At 53.0% G+C, this 7,213-nt stretch overlaps 1 pseudogene; it reads left to right on the top strand.

Moving 5' to 3' along the window:
- Window positions 1–4,035: 4,035 nt before the first annotated feature.
- On the top strand, window positions 4,036–5,537 carry LOC147710671 (CCAAT/enhancer-binding protein delta-like; annotated as a pseudogene).
- Window positions 5,538–7,213: the final 1,676 nt, after the last annotated feature.

The following is a 7,213-nucleotide window of genomic DNA, read 5'->3' as shown; positions in this document are numbered from 1 at the left end:
ATCTGCAGCTGTCTCTCGTACCATTTCATTTCACGTCATACACCAGTGCAATTATGTGATCACAGTGACACGAGAAGAACAATCCACAACTTCACACGCATCCTTTACCATATCTCGGTTACTTGCTTCCTTCTGACCCAAGGTGAATGTACGAATCTTCGTTAAGGGAAGGAAGATGTGCACTCTCCGGTTTCCAGCATAGTACTGGCAATCAAGCATCTAAAAGGGGAGGAAATCATTACTTGCGAATAGTATAACCATTGGCAATTACTAGATCGCATTCCAGTCCATCGTTTTGTCGTTCACCGTGTTACACTCGACAGATGCCCACCTAAAGCAAATCTGTACTGACCCTGTTCCTCAGAGAAGCAGTCTATCTTGAAACTTTGTCACCACACCTCTCCACCCTGCAGCCCACTGCTTTTTTTAGTCTGGGAAATGTGAAACTCGTACCACGCGAATCTCACAGACTAAGTTACACCCCTGGGTGGAGGGCAGGGTGGAGAGCAGGCACGGGGCAAGAGGAGTGCTGAGGAGAAGAAGGGGTGCAGGGAGAAAAGGGAAGGGAGGTGGGGCTAGTCAGGGGTTGCTATGGGTGATGGAGCAAAGGGTGCTAGAAGAACACTTACAATAGAGGAATGGTTAGGAATAGAGTAAGATCCTGACCAGCAGAAACTTTTTCCATTCAAGCACTGAGCCACAGTTCTGTCAGTGCCCTTTAATTATGACCTAGAGTTCCCCATGAAATCCATTGTTAATGGCCTCAGACTAGGGTGACCAACCGTCAGTAAATTTCACGGACCATCCATAATTTGGATCTCACTTCCGTTGTCCGTGATGATCCCTTTTACGGACACCTTTTGTCCGTAATTTTGGGCATTGGGGAACAGCACTGTACCCCTGCATGAAGCCTAGCTCTGAGATGGGGCCGCCTCACACTCTTCCTGGGAGCGGAAGAGCAGCGCCACCTGCCCATTGCCATGCTGTATTGACTGATTGCCACTTACAGAATGACAATGGGCCAGTCTGGGCTCTTACAGCATGTGGTGGGGCCTCTTCCAGCCTCGGCCTAGGGCAGGGCATTCTGTCAGATGGAAGAAATGTGCAGAAACGCAAATGTTGCTATGTGACAATCCAGTTCACTCAAAGAAGACAGTGAAACAAGTTAAAAAGAAGGGGCTAGAGTTCTTTCAGTCTCCTCATTTTAGAAAAGTGCATTTTCAACATTTTATTCAACAAAACCATGGTTGCTGCATTTTTAGGTTTCGCCTGGCGTTACTGCGCAAGCAGTTTGCGCAGGCGAAATCTAATGTTTACTATATGGGCTATAGGAACGTCCCCCAGCTCCCATTGGCTAGCTCCATAAATGGAGGCTAGCCATTGGGAGCCGGATCTGTCCGTCAAGGCCAGACCAGATTCGGGGGCGTTTCCGCGAATTTTTTCACTCTGCCATGTCATCGCGGCGGTGGGCGGAGTTTCGTTTTTTTTCTGGATTTGTTTTTGTCATTCCATGCCGACCACGGCCGCCGGAGGAAGCCCAGGTGAGTGCTTGTTTCTCTTGGGGAAAGGCCGTTCCAAATAGCTTAAAGTACTAAGGAGCTGCCTAGGCGTGTCATGGACTGTTACTGCAGCTAGCCTAGTCTGCCGAGGAGCAGACAACTAAAAGTCCCATAAACAGGAAGGTAGCGCCGAGTCCAGGGTGTGGGCGCTGTGAAGGCGGCTGTGAATCTCAGCGGGGCTCGGGAGCTCACTCTTCGCTCCCTCCTCTCGTCACGGAACGCGTCCCTCCCGGACACTCGCTGCAGCGGGGCTCGGGAGCTCACTCTTCGCTGCCTCCTCTCGTCACAGGACGCGTCCCTCCCGGACACTCGCGGCAGCGCCGGGATTCAGCTGTGTCCTCGCTCCACTGTCCTCTGTAAAAGTCAGTTATGCTCGTTACGTTTTAACCGGAAATTGAATCCTGTGCCTTCTGGACCAAAACGTTCCCCTTTTCCACTTTCTGGTCAGAATGCAATCGCACCACATGAAAAGGAGACATCTGAAACTTGGTCCGAAGAGAGAGCCGGTAGAAAGAGGGACACGCACCATCTCTCTCTGAGGGAGCCCGTAGTGTATACTCACTTATTCCTGCAATGAGTGACCAATGCACACTGAGAGAATCTCCTGCAGGGCTTTTGTGTGCCTTTGCAGGCCGCTAGGTTAGTTCGGTTGCTGTGCAGAAACGTGTACAACTTGCAGGTCACCGCTGGCCAGCAAGATAACTCGCAGGGGTGGTGTGCCTGCTGCAAAGTGCGTGAGTAAGGAGGAGGGGGGGGGGGGGGGTTACACCTACCACACGTTAGTTTTAAAAATCCAGTAATGTAGGGGTGAGGAGTCTTGTGCTTGGGGGGTGAGCGATATATATAAACCAGGGGCAGGTCACAGATATGAACCTCAGAGAGCTGCAGGGTTGATGCGCCTGCTGCGCAGATCAACGCAGTCACTTTCAAACTATGGGTGTGATTATCATCCTCTGATATCTCTGTACCACTGGGAGTGCGAGCCTACCCTCCCCCGTTATTTTATTTGTGTCATATCGAAGTTACACGACTACGAGTAACCGCATTATAAAAATAATAAAAAAGATTGTGATAAATGCAAAGCGTGCGTAGGTCTAAAATTCAGTACACCATAGCAGGTGTGGACGATGCGTGGACGCACACCTCTGTTAAAGGTCATGTCATTTACTAACGCAGAAATATCAAAACAAATGGTCTGTTGGGCACGGAAACAGTACGGTGCAAGAATGTTTAGGAATGTTAGCCGTTCTAAGCAACTGCTGACGTTTCAGCACAAAAGTAACCCCGGACAGGTGTTCCGAACTCCATTAAAAGTGATCCGCGACCGGGATCCTTTTCATGGAACGAGGCGAGACCCACAGATGAGTGACACTTCCCCCCCAGTGGTGTCAGACTCGCTCCCAGCTGCAGCGTGTGCAGCAGTGGGCGACTGTCGGCGAGATGGAAGACCTCTAGGGACTGTGAACGATCAATCGCACAGACTGTGCACCTAGGGTGAGACTAATGTGTGAGACTTGCTACCAACCCACTAGGCTCCTAAATTGCACTAAATTGAGACTAAATTGCACAGATGGATGCAGCAAGGGGTGGCAGTTTCGTGAGACTCACTCCTCACCAATAAGCTTCTTCTCTGCGGTAATGGAGTCTCTCTCCATACTATGTGCAGAAAGGGTGAGAATGGCGCAAGGCTCATTTCCAATGAACGAGCCTCTTCCCTGGGGTGTAAGACTCACCGCCAGAGACCGTGCGCCAAGGTGCGAGACTGTAGTGCCAGGCTCAATCCCCATCCAAAAGCTTCTCCGCCAAAGTTTACACTCCCTCATCCAAAGGAGCGAGACTCGCTACAAGTCTTTATACCAAGGTTTAGGTCTCATCTCCAGAAGCTGTGCATCAAGAGGTGAGACTCTAGCGTCAGACACATTCACAGTCAATTATCCTCTCCCCCGAAGACTGCAGCAGGGTGTGAGACTCACTTTCAGAGGCTGCGGTGTCTACTGAGCTCTTCTTGGAGGGACTCAGCGAGTGAGACTGGACCCGGGCAGAGCACGGTCTGCTGCCACGGCCGGTGTTCTAACTAGATGATCTCCCCGTCGGTTTGATCTCCCCCGGCAGTAGCCTGACAGCCGCCCCCTCGGGGGCCCGCACTCCCTCCCGCTGAGGTGCAGCGCGTCACTCACTCAGGGTGGAGCCAAGCCACTCCTGACTATATAGACAGCGGTGAAGGTGCCAGGACTCAGATTTAGCGCCCAGCAACCACCAGGTGCACTCGCCAGAGCACAAGCCAGAGGTGCCCAGGAGAAGACAGCACCCTCAGAACCCAGCAACCACCAGGTGCACTCTCCAGAGCACAAGCCACAGGTGCCCAGGAGCAGACAGCACCCTCAGCGCCCAGCAACCACCAGCTGCACTCTTCAGAGCACAAGCCACAAGTGCCCAGGAGCAGACAGCACCCTCAGCGCAACGCACAAAGGGTGCCTCTAGCAGAGACTCAGAAAAGGAGTGGGAGACGCACTGAGTGCAGGGTGCAAGAGAGAGACTGCACAAGAATCACCAACTCCAAGAAAGTGACAGCGGCAGAGTCGTTGGGGCACACGTGCAGCCCGTGGCTCAGAGGTGCACCCTGAGCTGCTGGCACAGCTCGCAGCGGCTTGAACTTCAGTGGCAGCCCGGGAGCGAGAGCCCAGCCACTGCGGGAGGCCCCCTGTGCACCCGTGCCCGCCGGGCGAACCGCAGCCTGCCCATGAGTGCCCTGTACAGCCTGGAGCCCGCGCTATGCTATAGGAACTGGTCCATGGAGCCGGCCAACTTCTACACTGAGAACTGGGTGGACAAGGCGGGCGTCCGGGGGCAGCTGTGCTCGCCGCAGCACCCCGCGCAGCCGGGGGAGGAGGACGAGGAGCGAGGCGGGGGCACCCTGGCCGAGCTGAGCGCAGCCCCCGCCATCTACGACGACGAGAGCGCCATCGACTTCAGCTCGTACATCGACGCCATGTCGTCGGTGCCCACCCTGGAGCTGTGCCACGACGAGCTCTTCGCCGAACTCTTCAACCACAGCCAGCTGCACGCCAAGGCCGAGCCCCGGGCTGCAGACTTCAAGTACCTGGGGGCGGCGAGGCGCCGCAGCTGAAGGACTTGAGCGCTCTCTCCACCCTCCTGGCTGGGGGCGGCGGCGGCTCCGCCCCGCAGGCCCGGGCCGCCCTCAAGCAGGAGCCCGAGTGGAGCGACGGCGACCTCCCCTCGCAGATCACCGCGTGCGCCCAGACGGCCGTGCTGCTGCCTGGGGGACAGCCCCCGCATCCCACGCCCCCCACCTCCCCGGAGCCCAGCTCCTCGTGCTCCAGCAGCCGCTTGCCCAGCCTGTGCGGCGCCGGGGGCGGCAAGGAGCTGCGGCACGGCAAGAAGAGCCTGGACCGTGGCAGCCCAGAGTACCGCCAGCGGTGGGAGCGCAACAACATCGCCGTGCGCAAGAGCCGCGACAAGGCCAAGCAGCGCAACCAGGACATGCAGCAGCGGCTGCTGGAGCTCTCCAGCGAGAACGAGCGGCTGCACAAGCGCATCGAGCTGCTCTCCAGGGACCTGGCCGGCCTGCAGCACTTCTTCAAGCAGCTGCCGGCGGCCGCCACGCAGGCCTTCAGCAGCCCCCAGCAGCAGCAGCCCAGCGTGCCCAGCGGCATGGACTGCCGGTGACTGCGCGCGCAGCCGCCCCGAACTCTTAGGACTATGAGCGGGAGGGGCACCTGTTGAATGTGAGTGGTTTTTGCCAAGGACATATACCAGAGGGCTGTGCAAAGAAATGAGCCTGACTTTTATCGCATCAAGACTGCAGGGACAATTCCTGCTCTGAGCTTCTACGGTACAGACAGAGCCCTCATGTTGAAGGGTCTGTTCGTGGGTGCGATGCCTTAATAATGTTCGTTTTTGCCTTCGACTAAAGAGGAGGCTAAACAGCCTCCCAATTAATGTTTTCTGCCTTAGACACAAAGTTACAATGCAATGGTCTCTGCAATATTATAGGTAGAGCTATTGGCATTGCTCATTCTTTTTTTTTTTTGTATCCCTAAATAAATGGCATTGTCATTTATATTGGTAATAGCTTAATTGCTTGCATATGTGAGACCTATTGCATTAGCAGAGAGAGAGAGTGAGGTAGTGAAATAGAGAGAGAGTGAGGTAATGAAATAGAGAGAGAGTGAGGTAGTGAGAGACCGAGAGAGTGAGGTAGTGAAAGAGTGAGGTAGTGAGGGAGAGGAATGTTCTGAGGTAGTGAGATAGAAACAGAGAGTGAGGTTGTGATGTAGTGAGATAGAGAGAGGGTGAGGTAGTGAAAGAGAGTGAAAGTGAGTTAGTGAGATAGAAAGAGAGAGAGTGAGTCAGTCATTTTTAGGTTTCGCCTGGCGTTACTGCGCAAGCAGTTCGCGCAGGCGAAATCTAATGTTTACTATATGGGATATAGGAACGTCCCCCAGCTCCCATTGGCTAGCTCCATAAATGGAGGCTAGCCATTGGAAGCCGGATCTGTCCGTCAAGGCCGGACCAGATTCGGGGGCGTTCCCGCGTTTTCTTCCCTGGGCGTGGTTGTACTTCGCTGTCGTAGCTGAGCCCACGAGAAGGGAGCACTGTGCTAAGGTGTACATGTTCGGCCGCGGAAGAAGTCCAGGCGACCACATACTTCCAATACCCCAGCTGTCCGGCTGGTTTGCACTGCTCACCAGATATTGGCCTCGATCATAATATTATAATGTGGCCTGTGTATTAAATAATTAAACATTTTACTTAAACACTTCTGCATTTAGACTGTGGTTACATAAACAATGTCAGCCTGTCATTTATTTTATGGGTTCTGATGTTTTCCTTACTTTGCAAACTTGGTTGCAGTGCTTCTTACTCTCTTGTTTGTGGATTGGGTATTCCCTCCATGATCACGCCCATCGTTGCCAGATCTCTGATTTATTCTTATCAAGTAGAGCTGCTTCCCTGCCCCCTCGGTTTTGTGTGTGCCTCTGTTGCCTGCTTGCGACCCGGTTTTGTGTGTGCCTATGTTGCCTGCTTGCGACCCGGTTTTGTGTGTGCCTCTGTTGCCTGCTTGTGACCCGGTTTTGTGTGTGTGTGTGGGTGCAAATGCAATAGGTGTCGCATTTGCGAGAGATTAGGCTATTGGCTTTGTAAATGACAATGCCATTTATTTCGGATATCAAAGCCAACACATATAAAAATGTCATTTACAAAGCCAATAGCTTTAACTTTTCCAAAGGCGAACCCGTTGCATTGTAAATGCTTGGTATTTTATGCAACTAACAACCATTGACAAAGTCAATAGTTCTGGCTTGTTGTAGATGTAACATTACTGCTTGTGTTATATATCTGGATACAATGACAGAAGTGGCTAAATACCAGTCCGGCACACTATGCTAAACACAGATGTTTAGCTTAGGTGTTTTAAGCCACGCCCTTAATGAACAAGTTACTTACCTTTGGTAACAATATATCTGTAAGAAACATAGGTTAGTTATAGATTCCTTACCATAGAATATTCCCCAGCCTTCAGACTGGATCCGGAAAGTTTTTCGTCAGCAGATGGCTGGTCGGTAGGTGGCGTATGTCGACTCCGGGTCTGTCGTCGACGTCGTGTCACCGGGATGACATTGTGGGAGTTA

This window comes from Lissotriton vulgaris, chromosome 5 (genome assembly GCF_964263255.1).
Source record: "Lissotriton vulgaris chromosome 5, aLisVul1.2, whole genome shotgun sequence".
Lineage (NCBI taxonomy): Eukaryota > Metazoa > Chordata > Amphibia > Caudata > Salamandridae > Lissotriton > Lissotriton vulgaris.
Note: the sequence above shows the minus strand (reverse complement) of the source record. Positions and strands in the feature narration are given on the sequence as shown.